Source organism: Mus caroli, chromosome 3 (genome assembly GCF_900094665.2).
Source record: "Mus caroli chromosome 3, CAROLI_EIJ_v1.1, whole genome shotgun sequence".
Lineage (NCBI taxonomy): Eukaryota > Metazoa > Chordata > Mammalia > Rodentia > Muridae > Mus > Mus caroli.
Window position 1 is genome coordinate 59815932 of NC_034572.1, and position 14207 is coordinate 59830138.

Consider the following 14207-nt stretch of genomic DNA (forward strand, 5'->3'; position numbering starts at 1 on the left):
TATAGGGGAATGCCAGGGCCAAAAGAATGGGAATGGGTGGGTAGGGATGTGGGGGGCGCTATGGGGGACTTTTGGGATAGCATTGGAAATGTAACTGAGGAAAATATGTAATAAAAATTAAAAAAATTTAAAAAAAAGATTCCTGAATAGTGTTATTTTTATTTTTCTGTTTTGTTATCAATTTCACATCTAATGCACTCCAGTCAGTGTTCGCCACAGTCACTGTTGGTTTATGGACAGATCTGAGCACTGCTCACTAGTTCCTGTTTATCTAAATAATTTTAAAATTGCAGAAATAGAAGTGCAATTTCCATTGAATAAATATCCTTGATCCTTATGCCACTCTTCTTCAGAAAGCGGAGGCCATTACTTTAGAGAGTTGTGATAGCAATTTGCTAACCAATTAACCAGTTTTGACAAAGTAAACTGAAACATTACACCAGAAATTTTCTTGAACTGTCTGTAGAAACTCTGAAACTGTGGAACTGCCATTTCAAATGATTGGTCCTTTATTTGGCCAGACTAATCTGCTGTTTTTACTGTCACAACCACATAAGGACACCAAAAAGATCTGCAGCTGCCTGACCTCAGCCATGCCCACGTTCTACTTAAACACTTGAATAAAAGTTGATTAATTAAAGGCAGAACAATATTTGGTCTGCACTTTCTGGGCAGAACATCTTAAGTTACACCAGCAGAGGATATCACCTCAAGCAAGAAGGGGAAAAACAACCAAGGGAGGAAGAGGAGCCTGGCTGGGGTAAGGATGCCCAAGGTGAGACTGCTGGTGACCTCTGATTTAGTATATAACACCTGCTTCCTGGACAGATACCCAGCCCGTGCTTGCATGTTTTGAATAAAGTTTTCAAATAGAAAGGATTTATTTGTATTGGAACATAAAGTTTGAGAACACTTTGAGTTTAGCTATGGTTTGTTCTACAAGGGTTCACATACTGGGTGGGACTCAGTCTTCCAAAGAATAATATTTAGAGATGGTGGAGCCTTTGAGAGGTTGGTTGTGGAAGCACTGCCCTCAGAAGGGACTAACACCCATCTTGAGAGTCAATTGGGTCTCACCAGCATAGGGTGGACTGATAATTAAACAAAGAATGGGCTGTAATAAGGCAAGGTCATCGTATGTGTATTATCATAGGATTATAAATGGTGCTTAGGGGAAAAGAAGGAAGGTAGAGTATCTGGTGGTACACGGAAGTAGGGTACCATCAAATGCGTAGCTCAGATGCTTTTAAAAGACTTATAGCAGAAATAGAGATGGCTTGGAGGGATGAGCTGCAGTCCAATTGATCCATCCACAAAGTGTCCAGGTGCCCCTCAATTTGGCCATGTTCATACATATTGTTTCTAGGCAGGGATGTTCATTCAGGGGAAGAGAGATAACAAGAAACCAGACCTTACTTCTGGCACAAAAAGTTTTCTCAACTCACTTTCTCATTGTTCATGAAATTAATTATTTAAAATTTTGACTCAAAGGACACAGAAGCCACTGGCCTGTGGTTGTTCTGGTGACTGCTGGTTTGTTTGGGACTCTTAGTTATGCTCTTCTGAGATGAGAAAGCCATCATGGCTCTGAAAGACACCACTATTCCTGTGTATGCATCATTGCTTTGTGCAGAGGCCTGTGATGTCACCCCCCCATATTCTGATGCCTTCCCTACACACAGGGCCAGGAGCTAAGCCTCAGATATTTTGTTAGCAACCTAAAGAGGACTATGAAAGAATCCATGCCTAGATGAGGAGTGGAATTATGAGTGAGTCGAAGGAGAAATTTTATCCAACTCTTTCTAAAAGATTTTGATATGGCTCCGTACAATGGTTGTGAGATATAATCCATTGAAGATACGGAACTCTGTCTTACATTTGGAGATGTGTGGGGCATGTATGTGTTACAATGTATGTGTGGAGGTCAGAAGATAATTTTCAGGAGTCAATCCTCTTTTTTCCACCATTGGTCCTGGAAACTGACTTCAGATTGTCAGCTTGTCCAGAGAGGCCATCTTACTGGCCATTGTGGCCATTTACTTAAAGTTGTTCTTCCTCCAGATTCACCAACTCAATGTTGATTAGAAAAAGGCACTTTCCTTTAGGGAATGTCATGGTCAATTTTCTGTGTCAGTTTGACCAGGATTGAGAATAACCAGGTAGCTGGTAAGAGGTCATTTTTGGCCTGCATGTACTTCTGCACCTACACCTATGCACACATGCAATCCATTCACCACATTAATACACGTCACATTCCACACATCCATTCACCACATTAATACACGTCACATATTCATACATACACATGCAATCAGTAAAATATATGCACAGTACTGGCAAAGAAAGTAGATCCTAAAGGTTAATATATTCAAAAACTAGGGCACAATCATTTTTAAAGAGAATATTGAGGAAGCAATTATCCCATATCCCACTCCCAACATTGTCCTCCCTGGATAGTATAGAGAATGAACATAAATCTTAAATCTCTCTCTTGGCACCTCTGAATTGGAGACAAATAAATTAAATTCTTATTATGGGTGTGTGCACGCCATATCTTCTGTGTGGAGGTACAAATGACAGTGTGTGTTGGTTCTCTCCTTCCATCACCTGAGTCCTGGGTTCCTCAGAGTTGGTGGCAAGTTCCCTTAACTCTGAGTTCAATCATCAGCACAAAACATCATTTTATGATTTTAAAGGTGTCTTCTCTTTTACTCCTTGCTCGTGTCTTATTTCCTTGTATATTCTCTTGGGGTAATTAAATTGTTTTCTTCTCATTGATAAATAAGTACTACATTAGGATTTACAAGCATTTTAACAGTTTCAAACATAACACAATCCATGTAAAGGAGACCTTTCTACCTTTGCTATTTTAGTTTGTATGATTTTTAGGAACATGCAGAGTAATAAATCATGCCTAGGCAAAAAAAAAAAAAAAAAAAAAAAGCCGTCTGGACAAAACAATTTTAAAAATAAATTTCAGTAATAAAAGTTAAAAAAACAGCTGATGAAAACAGATGTATCCTTTGTTTTGTATGAACCTCAAATTTTGTCAGATGGCAAAAATGAAGGATAAATTGGACTGAGTTCAACTCTACATTTGGCATAGAATACTAAGCAGAATTCCCCCCTCGAAGAAAAAGAAAATCAACGAAGTTTTTTATTTTTAAAGCAAGTATGGCTTAACATATTTAAGGCCAGAACTTTCTAAGTCTTTCTCAAAAACTTGTTTGAACAAAAACGATTTAGGATTTAAAATACTAACCAGAGATCGAAAGGTAGCTTAACTACCTGGGGGCTTTGAAAGAATAGTATACTGTGCAAATTAAGTCTTCATTTTTGATTGATTTTAAAGGGGAACAAGACATGGTCTTTCATCTAATAACCTTTTCCAATTTATAATTATTTTCTCTGAAATAGAACTCAATATGGCCACGTTTCTGTCTCACAACCCCCAACCCCTTCTTGTTCGGGGTGGGAGTTTACTCACAGGCATCTTTTCATTACTTTGGTCCCTCCAAACGCTTACAGATCCTAAACCTTAGAGAAGGCCATCTAATTTGAGCTTCAAACATAGTGTTCTGATTGATAACAGATTTAAGGGTTCTATAGTTCAGTTTTACTCTCTAAAAACTGGGGGCTTGGGAATGTAGCCTCTGAAAGATAGAGCTTTTGTGTGGACCCGGAATGTATGCCACTAGGCTAGAGTTTCCTCTCCCACACACAGCTCAGGGTCCCTCTCATGTAAATGACCTCTCATTGGCTATCCTGAACAATGGGTCCACTATTTCTTTTGCTCTAATTAAACATTTTTTTTGAAAGACCACTGGGGACACCGCACTGAAAAACTTCTGGTAATCTCAAAGCCACACACCATCCTTACTCATACAAGGATTTACTGGCTGAATGAGGGCCAAAACAAGAGTGAGGGAAAGTGCATAATTAATGGGGACCATTTTGGGGAAAGATGCTGTTGTAGGTCCAAAAAGAAAAAAGAAGAAAGAGAGGGAGGAGGGAAAGAGGGAGGGAGGGAGGAAGGAAGGGAAGGAAAGAGGTAGGGCAGAGAGAGACAGAGAGACAGAGACAGGAACAGAAAGAGACAGAGGCAGAGACAGAAAGAGGGAGAGAGGCAGAGAGGCAGAGAGGTAGAGAGAGACAGACTGAGAGAGAAAGAGGAAGGGAGAGAGAAAGACAGAGAGAGAGAGAGAGAGAGAGAGACAGAGACAGAGACAGAGACAGAGACAGAGACAGAGACAGAGAGACACAGAGAGAGGCAGATTGTACTTGTTTTTTCTTAGGTCAAAGAAATATGCATTTTTTTTTTGTTGTTCATCAATGAAAGCAACAACATAGTAAAAATTTAACTTAGCAAACTATATCAGTTACGATGGAACTCGCCACAATTCACTCATCACAGCATGAGTTCTGCTCATTATATAATTAGATATATGATACCCATTTTTTCTTTGTACTCATTTCAAAACAAATAGCCAGACTATCTTACCAGTGGAAGTTGGGATATGACTTCCCAAGCACAAGGTAGATTTGGGTGAATACATTTCACTACTCAGAAGAATGAGGTAAAGAAGCCACATTGTTTTCAGATGTTTACCTTGGAATCTTGCCTATTATCCATTCAGCTTTGTCTGCTGCAGTTTATTAATTTTGTCCCATAGCAACTGTGTTTTCACTGTGAGAGGCCTTAACTGAGTTAGCAGGGAATGAAGAAATGGATGGATAGATGAAAGCAACTTGCAGCTAAGAGGATGGAGCTGTGAAGGTAGCTACGATCCCCGGAGAGAAAAACATTTGAAGAGCTCTTTTCTGAAGCAAATTTCCAAATTTCTCTTTCTAGATTGCTTTCCATGTATCTAAGTGTTGGCCATTGAGTAAAGCTGTTCAGGAACAGCAAAATCATGGAACTGACATCTGGAATGGATGCAATGTTTGACCTCATCATCTCTCCAAAGAGCAGAGTCACCTCATGGTACCCAGCCTTCCACTGCACTCACTGTACAGGATACTAAAATCCATGCTTCTCAGCTCTGTGCTCATTCTCACTTCCTATGACGGAGACAAGGTAAACCATTGCCTTCAGGAAACATCTGTACGGTTACTGCTTGCCCCCTTCCCCCTCCACCCCTTCAGATAATCTGTCTTTCCCAATCATGAAGGAGTTGGTGGTACCTGTGTTCTAAATGTTTATCTCCTAACAGCATGTTGAAATTTAATCGCCACTCTAATGGCTTAATAGTTTTTTAAGTTTGAAGGCATAAGACCTTTAAGATACGATGAATCTGTGAGGTTAGGATCTGCTCTTATCAATGGAACAGCGATGCTCTTATTTGGGAAAGGTTCCTTACAAAAGGACATATTTGGAATCCATTTGTCTTTTTGACCCCGTGTTTGGAAAGGTCAAACAAAAAGAATGTCGTAGTGAGTAATTATTTGCTCTTCCTTGATCTTGGGCTTCCCAGCTCTTGAACCGTGAGTCAAGAGTTTCTCTTAATTATCGATTAACCAGCCTGTGGTATTCTGTTATAGCAGTAAGGAAATTTACAGGAAAAAATTAAGCACCACTTAAAGAAGAGCTTATTTGGGCTTACAGTGCTGGGACTATGTTCCCTCCCAGCAGGAAAGACATGAAGGCAGGAGGCAGCTGGTCTCTGCTTTCTGTTTTTAATTCAGCCTGAGACCCTAGTCTCTGGAAATATACCCACTACACTTAGAGTAGGTCTTCCCCACCTAAACTAATCTAAACTAGACCTCCCAGAAACGCCCAGGCATTTGTTTCCATAGTGATTCTAAACCTTTCAAGTTGATCAGAGTGGACATACATTGCAGTGATGGGAGACTGAGAATTGCTCCTTTCACTTGTGTGAATGAACTGTTAGTTATTTAACCTGTGGGATCCATGGCACACTGAAAATGGGAAAATCTCCTCAGTCCAATTCAATTTGTTGATTCACTGTTCTGGAAAATACTGACTTTCCATTCATGTCAGCTTTCTTAAAGGTAACCGTCTCGTCATTTGCCTATTTTTTTTTTTAACAAAAAAAACAAACCAGTGTGAAGATGTGAGACTTTCCCCACTGTGACTGTGATTTCTTATGTGTATACAATCATGCTGGACCATATAAGGATGAACTATACAGTATGAAAACATTTCATGTTTTCATGTCTTTCCTTACAGGGCTTTAGTTCAGACCAGGTGAACCAGTACCAATTCTTCAACACACAGCAAAATATAATCAACTTAAATGTTCTGAAAAACAAGAAAGGATGAAACGTAATGTCAATTCAACACTATATAGCCATAGATTTGCAGCAGAATGCATCTGTTTCCAGGTGCCCTCATATCTTTTTGAGAATCCAAAAGGCTGTATGCAAAAGCGTCTTGGAGAAGCAAGTACTATGGTACACCGTGTGTTTCCTGTGGATATTTCCTTCTTCTTCCATAATTTTGTCATCTTACCAGCCAAATTAATAACACTGTCTCAAGCCTCCTATGTAGGGTTACTTCTTTCTTTTCTTGACCAGTTCAAACTTCATAACAGAAAGTATAAAGTTAAATTTCAGATTTCTGTTTACATCTCTCTTGTCCTATTCCCTATGGACTTCTCTAGGGCAGGGACCACCAGTTTCTTCTTGATGTTTTTTTTTTTTTTATCACATTTAGTAGGACTGGTGCTTAAATCAGGGAGCAAGGAATATTAGCACCTTTATATGAAAGATATATATTACACTTTGTTAGGCGTTTACTCTTACTATTATTAATAGTATGAGTTCTTTTCATAATATAATTATAATACATATGCTCAGAGACTGGAGTGTTGTTGACTGTTTACCAATGGTGATGTGTATTCTTGGTTTTCAACTTGACTGCATCTGGAATTAACTAAAATCCAAGTGGCTAGGCACACCTGTGAGGGATTTTTCTTGATTCATTTATTTGAAGTGGAAATAAACACACTAAATCTAAATCTTTCCAGGTGAATAGATGCACCCTAAATCTGAGCCATACCTTCTGGTGGGAGCCGATACCAAGGACATGGTAGAAGGAGGTGCTTGCTTCTTTGCCTGCTTGCTCACACTCTTGCTGGAAGCTTCAGTCTTTCACTAACATTAGAGCCTACTTCTTTGGAACTCCAGTTTATACCAAAGACCATCTGAGATGCATAGCCTTGTGGACTGTAAGCTACTCCAATAAATTATATATAATATATATATATATATATATATATATATAATATATATATTTCTCTAGAGAACCCTGACTTAACACCTAATACACACAGAGTTAGGTCCAATTCACAGCAAAAATGAAAAGGAAGGAAGAAAAGTATTTCTATTTCAGAAAAACAGGTATCTTCTTAACCAACTGATGATGGTTTTATAGATTTAGATCACTGGCAGCTGGCACCAACCAACAATTTACTTCTAAATCAAACAAACCCTACTTCTTCTTAGCCAGGTTCACTATCCCTGGGGAAGCTGAGGTTTCTGGTCATAGCAGAAACCATTCCTCTAGTTTGACTATTACAGTTCTCATATTCTTCAGTCTTGATTTGCATACTGACGGTGTACACTGACTACCACCTCCACTCTGCAGGATGTTTTAGACCAGCCAGGAAGAGGATAGTAATCTGGCTTTCAGTTGCCTTTGTTATTCTTTTCCTTTCCCTCCTGAAACTCTTTTGGTAGGGCTTCCGGATGTCGCAGAAATGCAACCCGGGCAAAATGTGTGTCATTTCTCTATTTGAAAAGGATCCATGACTCTGAGCCCAGAGAGGATGTAATAAGCATATCCTGGTGCTTGGCCAGGATATTCTAGCCAGTTAGAAAAACAAGACAGAGGGCACAGGGCTTACCGCCCATGACGGTTATGACTGAACTTTGGGGCAGGCCACTTGACCCTTCACAGGTGCAGCCTCGTGGTTGGCAGGTAAGGAAAAACAAGTGCTTATAGCATCCTTCCTTTAGCTATGAGAACACTTCATCTCTGTTTTTATGCAAAGGTCAGCTGCCTTCTAGCTCTGAAATGGACTCAAAATACAGTGGCAGAGCATGTGGCAATGCTGGATCAGCGTTCTAAGACCAAGCTTAATGAGGATGTGCCTGGCAAAGAAAAGCAGCTTTAGTCCATCGACATGAGACTAAGATAGGTGAAGAGAACCCAGATTCTTTTGACTTCAAAACTCAAGTTGCCTTCTCAAGAAAAAAAAAATCAGTTCCTGAAGGAGTCTTTTTCATGTTTATTAATGTTAAGGAGAAGAGGTGTGATAACTATGATACCCTTAAAAATGTACTGAGACCCTTTGCATGGCCAAGGCTTATGAAATAAGCAAAACCCCCCAAAACATGGAAATTGAAACAACATTCAATTTTTATTCTCCTTGGACAAGACTATGACCCCACTTTGGATTCAGTTTAGCTCCCTTTAGATCTTACTAATGAGACTTTAGAGCTAATATTTGCTATGAGTACAGTGAATTACGGTATTGTCTGTGGGGAGCTGAAATCACTTGCCATTTGTAGAATGCAGTGCATTTCCAGTGTCCCAAGAACTAAAGGTGAAACCCATGAAATTTTCCCTTTTTGTTACTCTTATTTTCTCCAGGAATAATGTGTAGCATTATAAATATTAATATACAGCAGACATTGCATAGAGTGGTTGCTTGTTTAAAAAGGGTGGTAATCAGCTCTGCCCTCCATCTGTAATGATGCCTGCTGTCTCTGGTGATTTGTTCTAACTCTTCACTCATAGGTTGACTTCTCCCACATATACCCATCCATTCAGCCTTATAGCACCTATGACAAAACCAGCCATTTACATGACTGCTTTCATCCCTAATGAAAAAGGATCAGACAACAAGAGGGTCAGAAAGTACTGTCATCTGTTGGTTGTTTATTATTTTCTAGACACTGATTTGCAGTTTACTTCATTAAACTCTCACAACAATCGTATGACCTGACTAATGTCACCAATTCACAGTTTGAAAATGAGGAAAGGGAGTCAAGAAAAGTGGTATGAACTTAGCCAAGGCCAAATAGCCGGTAAGTGACTGAGTTAGGATTGAAATTGAGGTAAGTGGGCATCGGATCTCACAGTCCACACCTGATACAGTGCAAATGGCTGCAGAGTACGTATGCAAGTTCATTCGTGAGACATCCTTGCTGGTGACCATCACACTGTCTACAGAGATGAATGGATCCCTTGCAGCTATACTCCTGAGAATTTTCAGTCTGGGGATCTTAGTCACTCATTTTCATATTCCATTCAGAATTGTCTTTCATGTAGGTTACCGATCAAGGAGGCAGGGTCCTTTGGTATCATAGATGGCCATGTCTTTAACACATGCTTTCTGGATATTGGTCCGTGTCCTCACTTTGTCACTTTTCACTTGTTAGATACCAGGGATAAATTGCATAAGTTATAAATTTTTCCATCCTCCATGTTAATATCATATCACCCTCCATTTTTAAATGATTCCTCCATTTATTGAATTACTATAATAATAACTATAATAATAGAGAATGAACCTAGGACAATGCTATTTACCTGATAGCATTGTACTATTAGCCCCAGGCCTCACCTTATTTTTCATTGATTCTCTCTCTCTCTCTCTCTCTCTCTCTCATATATATATATGTATATATACATATATATATATATATATATATATATATGTAACAGTGTGATTTGATTATTTCCCTCTCTTGTTATAACTATATCCCATATATGAATTAGAGGATGATGTTTTCAAACAAAAGTTCAAATAAGAATCCAGCATTCAAATCATTATTTAATAGTACTCCTGGGTACGCATTCATTCTTTTGTTCACAAGTGAATTCAGGTGATGTTCTAATTAGCATTCACTGTCAAGCCAAGAACTTGACAGAGCCAAGAATCTTCTCTAAAAAGTGCCCTGATGAATGTCTTTATCAGGTTAGAGTTGTCTTGATTATTAATTGATGCAGGAGGGCCTAGTCCACTGTGGGCTCTCCTTAGAGAGTTGGGCTTGATTGTATAAGAAACTAGCTAAGCATGAGCCCATAAACCAGAAAGCCATCCAGAAAGTGAGTTAGCGAACAGTGCTGTTGCTTGATTCTTGTTTATAAGTGTCTGCCTGGAACCCCTTCCCTGACTTTCCTTAATGATGAATTGTGACCTAGAAGAGTAAGACTTACTCCCCAAGCTGCTTTTTGGTCAGAGTGTTTTATCACAGCCACAGAAGAAACTACAACAGGTGGATACGAGATGACTCATATTCTCTGGACTCTCAGACCCTGGAGGAGAAACAGACCTGGCTCAGCAAGGATATATAAAGTGTATCTCTAGTGTTGTGGGAGTATAAAGTATGGGGACTCACTTTCCTAAGGAAGCTTTCAAGAATTCACATAAGGGACAACATTTGATCTAGGGTAGGAAAGTTAAGTAGGAGAGGCGGGTAAGACTATCCAGTCAGAACAGATTGTAAAGACCATGATGTATGCTGAAACAAGCTGTATTGAGGGAAGTATTGAAGTCTACAGCAAGAGTCAAGAGACAAGAGAAAGTTAGAAGCAGAGGCTGGGGTGGGCTGAAGACAAATATTTTGGTAGTTTCCTATAATAGTAGATGAATCTAGGGAAGAGAAGTGGGGCCATGTTATCTTTGGGAATAGAAGAGGTAGCCCCAGGAGAGATGCAGTGGAGTTGGAAGAAGCCCTCCCCACTGGCCTTCTCCACCATAGGCAGGGTTATTATGTTGCAGATGCTGCTGCCTTGTTGTCTGTTGAAACTCAGCAAGCACTTGCTACAGGCCAAGTACTTAGACAAACTGCCCCATTGTATGCTTAGGGGTGGGTCCTGAGAAGTTATTTCTGCTGTTATGGGGTGCTCCACCTCAATCTTTTTTTTTGTTGTTGTTGTTTTTGGGTTTTTTTGTTCGTTTGTTTTTTGAGACAGGGTTTCTCTGTGTAGCCCTAGCTGTTCTGGAACTTACTCTGTAGACCAGGCTGGCCTTGAACTCAGAAATCTGCTTGCCTCTGCCTCCCAAGTGCTGGGATTAAAGGCGTGCACCACCACTGCCCGGCTAACCTCAATCTTCTTAAGGAAGGGGAAAAAGGACCCTTATATTTTTTTGCTATGGTTAGGATGAGTTTATTAAATAACTATTTTTATGTGTTTATTTACTTTAACTGAATATCCCAAAGGAGGAAAGTAAATCCTCAAATGATGGAAAACTGATAGGCTCTTTACTGGGTGGAGTAGGGCTGCCCACGGAGCATGTTTCTCTGCCCTGGTACCTTCCACTTGAACTCTCCATGCAATAAGTATGATTCAGATGCAAGTCCAAGCTTGGAGATGGTCTCCCACAATGACCCAAGCACAACACAGCAACTTAGCATGCTCCATTTTAATTTGGCCAGAAAAGATTTCCAAGTTAAATTTTCAAGACCAAGGAAACTGGGTTTATAGAATTTTTGTATTTGGTTGTATGCACACAACTTTCTTCTGCTGGTCAATACAGATAGGAAAATTGTGGTGCTGCTGTCAAGCTGTTGAAACAGTTTGCCCAACTAGATGGACCCTGATTTAACAGACAATCACATCCAGTCTGGTTCTTAGCAGCCATGTACAGATCTTATGCCTGGATTCACACAGACACAGAAGTTTAGACATGAGTCAATTAATAACATTTGACTCTACCCAATGGCCATCTCAGGTGATGACTACATACTGTCTGGAGGCTACTGCTAGAATTTAGACAGTAAACAGGGACCTAACAGGAGGCTCTCTCCACTCAGCTCCAGTTTATACATCTCAGAATTTGGAATAAGATCCCGAATTTGGTTTGACATTTCTGTGTTTCTATAATGTTTTGGATTATAAGCTGATAAACTGAAGTCTGAATACAATGGAAATGTTTACTTGGGTGTCAAAGGGAAAAATTCTAATTAAGTTAGTTTTAAATAAGATCAAATATAGGCTCAACAAGAGTCTCATGGGGGTAGGGCTTACAAAGGTCACATGACTGTCTTTACTGAACACCCACAATCATCCCATGTCTTATGTAGTCACTTGCCCCACCAGTTTCCTGTGTCCCGAGTCCTCTACACAAGGAGCAGTGGAGCAAAGATTTTTGCTTCTCCCTTTATATTATTTTCTCATAGGTGCCCAGGATGCTCTATTGGATGTCTGTCTTCATGCTGATTCTCCATGTGTTTTAGTGAAACTCTCTGTTTCTTTTTTGAAAGAGCCTGGATGAAAATGCACAGGCAGATGCCTCCAGCTGATCAGTGCTAGCCTTAGACAGTGTGGCAGTACAAGCTTATCTTTATGGAGAAGACCAAATACATTCAAACTCAACAATAGCTCAGACCTTATTCCTGAGACACAGGAGCTGGAGAATTTGTTAAAATTTCAACTTTAAAGCTAATCAAGGACTTTGGAATGGTATTATTTTCAATAATAGGAATACATAGGAAGGAACATTATTTTTGAGGAGAGGCTGTTTGGCATTTGTAGAAAACCCTGTTAGGCTGGTCCTAAATGAAATGCAGCAATGAAATAAAAGAAATCAGAGCTAGAAAGGAGGTGACCCTAAGTAAAGCTATTTCTTTTAGGAGAAAAAGAAAACAGATTCACAGAAACAAGACAACCTGACTAGTTACACAGAAACTATGGCTGATCTTTCATGACTCCTGTTTATCTTGATTATCTGAGATTACCATTGGGATCAGGACGACAGATAAGAGCCTCTTCAGTGTGTAGGTACTACCTACCATGATCAGATTTATTCTATTTAGTTAATGACATGTTAAAAACAGAAACAAGATGACGTTGGATTGTCTGGAAGAGAATTTCTATTTTCCTTCCCTTTCATGTTGGTTGAGATTCTGGCTTGATGGGTGGAGATGGTATTCTATTTCATGAGATGGAAACCATATGCTGGTTTTGTTCATGGATAGTAGAAGACACAAATGAATGAGAAATGACGATCTTTCAGCCCTCTGTACTAGTGGGTTTGGTATCCATGTATTCAACCAACTGTGAGTCAATATTTGAGAAAAAAATCCATCTTCCCTGAACACATACAAAGGTGTTTTTTGTCAGTTTTCTAAACAATATAGTATACCATTACACATAGAGCATGTTCAGTGTGATAGGTATTTGTATATTATCTAGAGATGGTTTAAACAATATGGAAAGGTGTTATGGTTTTATGGCAACATTTGGCCACTTGACATAGGAACTAAGAATATCTATTGATTTTTGCATCCTTGGGATCTTGGACCTGAACCTTTAAGGATACAGAAGGAAAAACGTACACCTTGGGTTTTCCATAGCTACCTCTTTCTTCCTTTGCATACTCAGAATCACACCAATGTCACACCCACTCTTTCTTAATTTAGTGTTAGATCAGGCAGTGATGTGGATAGCATTTTTTTGTTTGTTTTGTTTTTCACTGAATATGTTTTAAAGAGAAACTTAGCCACCTCCTGCATGTATTACTGCACATAAGTGAACCATAAATGCATTTATGACAAAATAATTACTACTTTGTGCAAAAGGGTACAGTTTAAAATATTTCTCACACATCTAAGGCCTATGTATGTATGTATGTATGTATGCATGTATGTTTTTATGTATGTATGTATGTATGTATGTATGTATCTTCCTATCTATCTATCTATCTATCTATCTATCTATCTATCTATCTATCTATCTATCTATCTATTTTCTGGTCCTTTCAATGAACTACAAGGTCAACAGATTCTGTCAGAAGGTATCAGAACCCATGGACCCAGAGTTATGGATGGTTTGTGAGTTATCATATGGGTTCGTGGAATCTAACCTGGGTATTCAAGAGCAGCCAATGTTCCTAGTACCCATGCCATCTCTTCAGGCCCTCTCTGATTTTTAGAAAACTTTATCTAATACAGAATCAAGGCACTATATTAGATGAACTATGGGATTCATTAAAATATTGGGCAATTTAATATTTATTTAATTGATAGTTGTGTGTAGGTCAGCTAATTAAAAACTTCCATTTTGTATTTACTCTTATTTTTAATAGATAAATTAAAATTCTGAATCCCAATGTCAAGTCAGCAGATATACACAATTCCTATGTGTTTTCATGTGCCCAGCCTTTAGAAGTTGGTCTCCTAGATGCACTCTTCATTGTTTAATACCTACAAAGTCTGATGGAGTCCTACTG

The 14207-nt window shown here is 39.1% G+C and overlaps 1 protein-coding gene across 4 annotated transcripts in view; it reads right to left on the reverse strand.

The window, feature by feature from the left end:
• Positions 1-14207, reverse strand: part of Veph1 (ventricular zone expressed PH domain containing 1) — a 213456-nt gene that overhangs the window by 128061 nt on the left and 71188 nt on the right. The window lies entirely within an intron of this gene.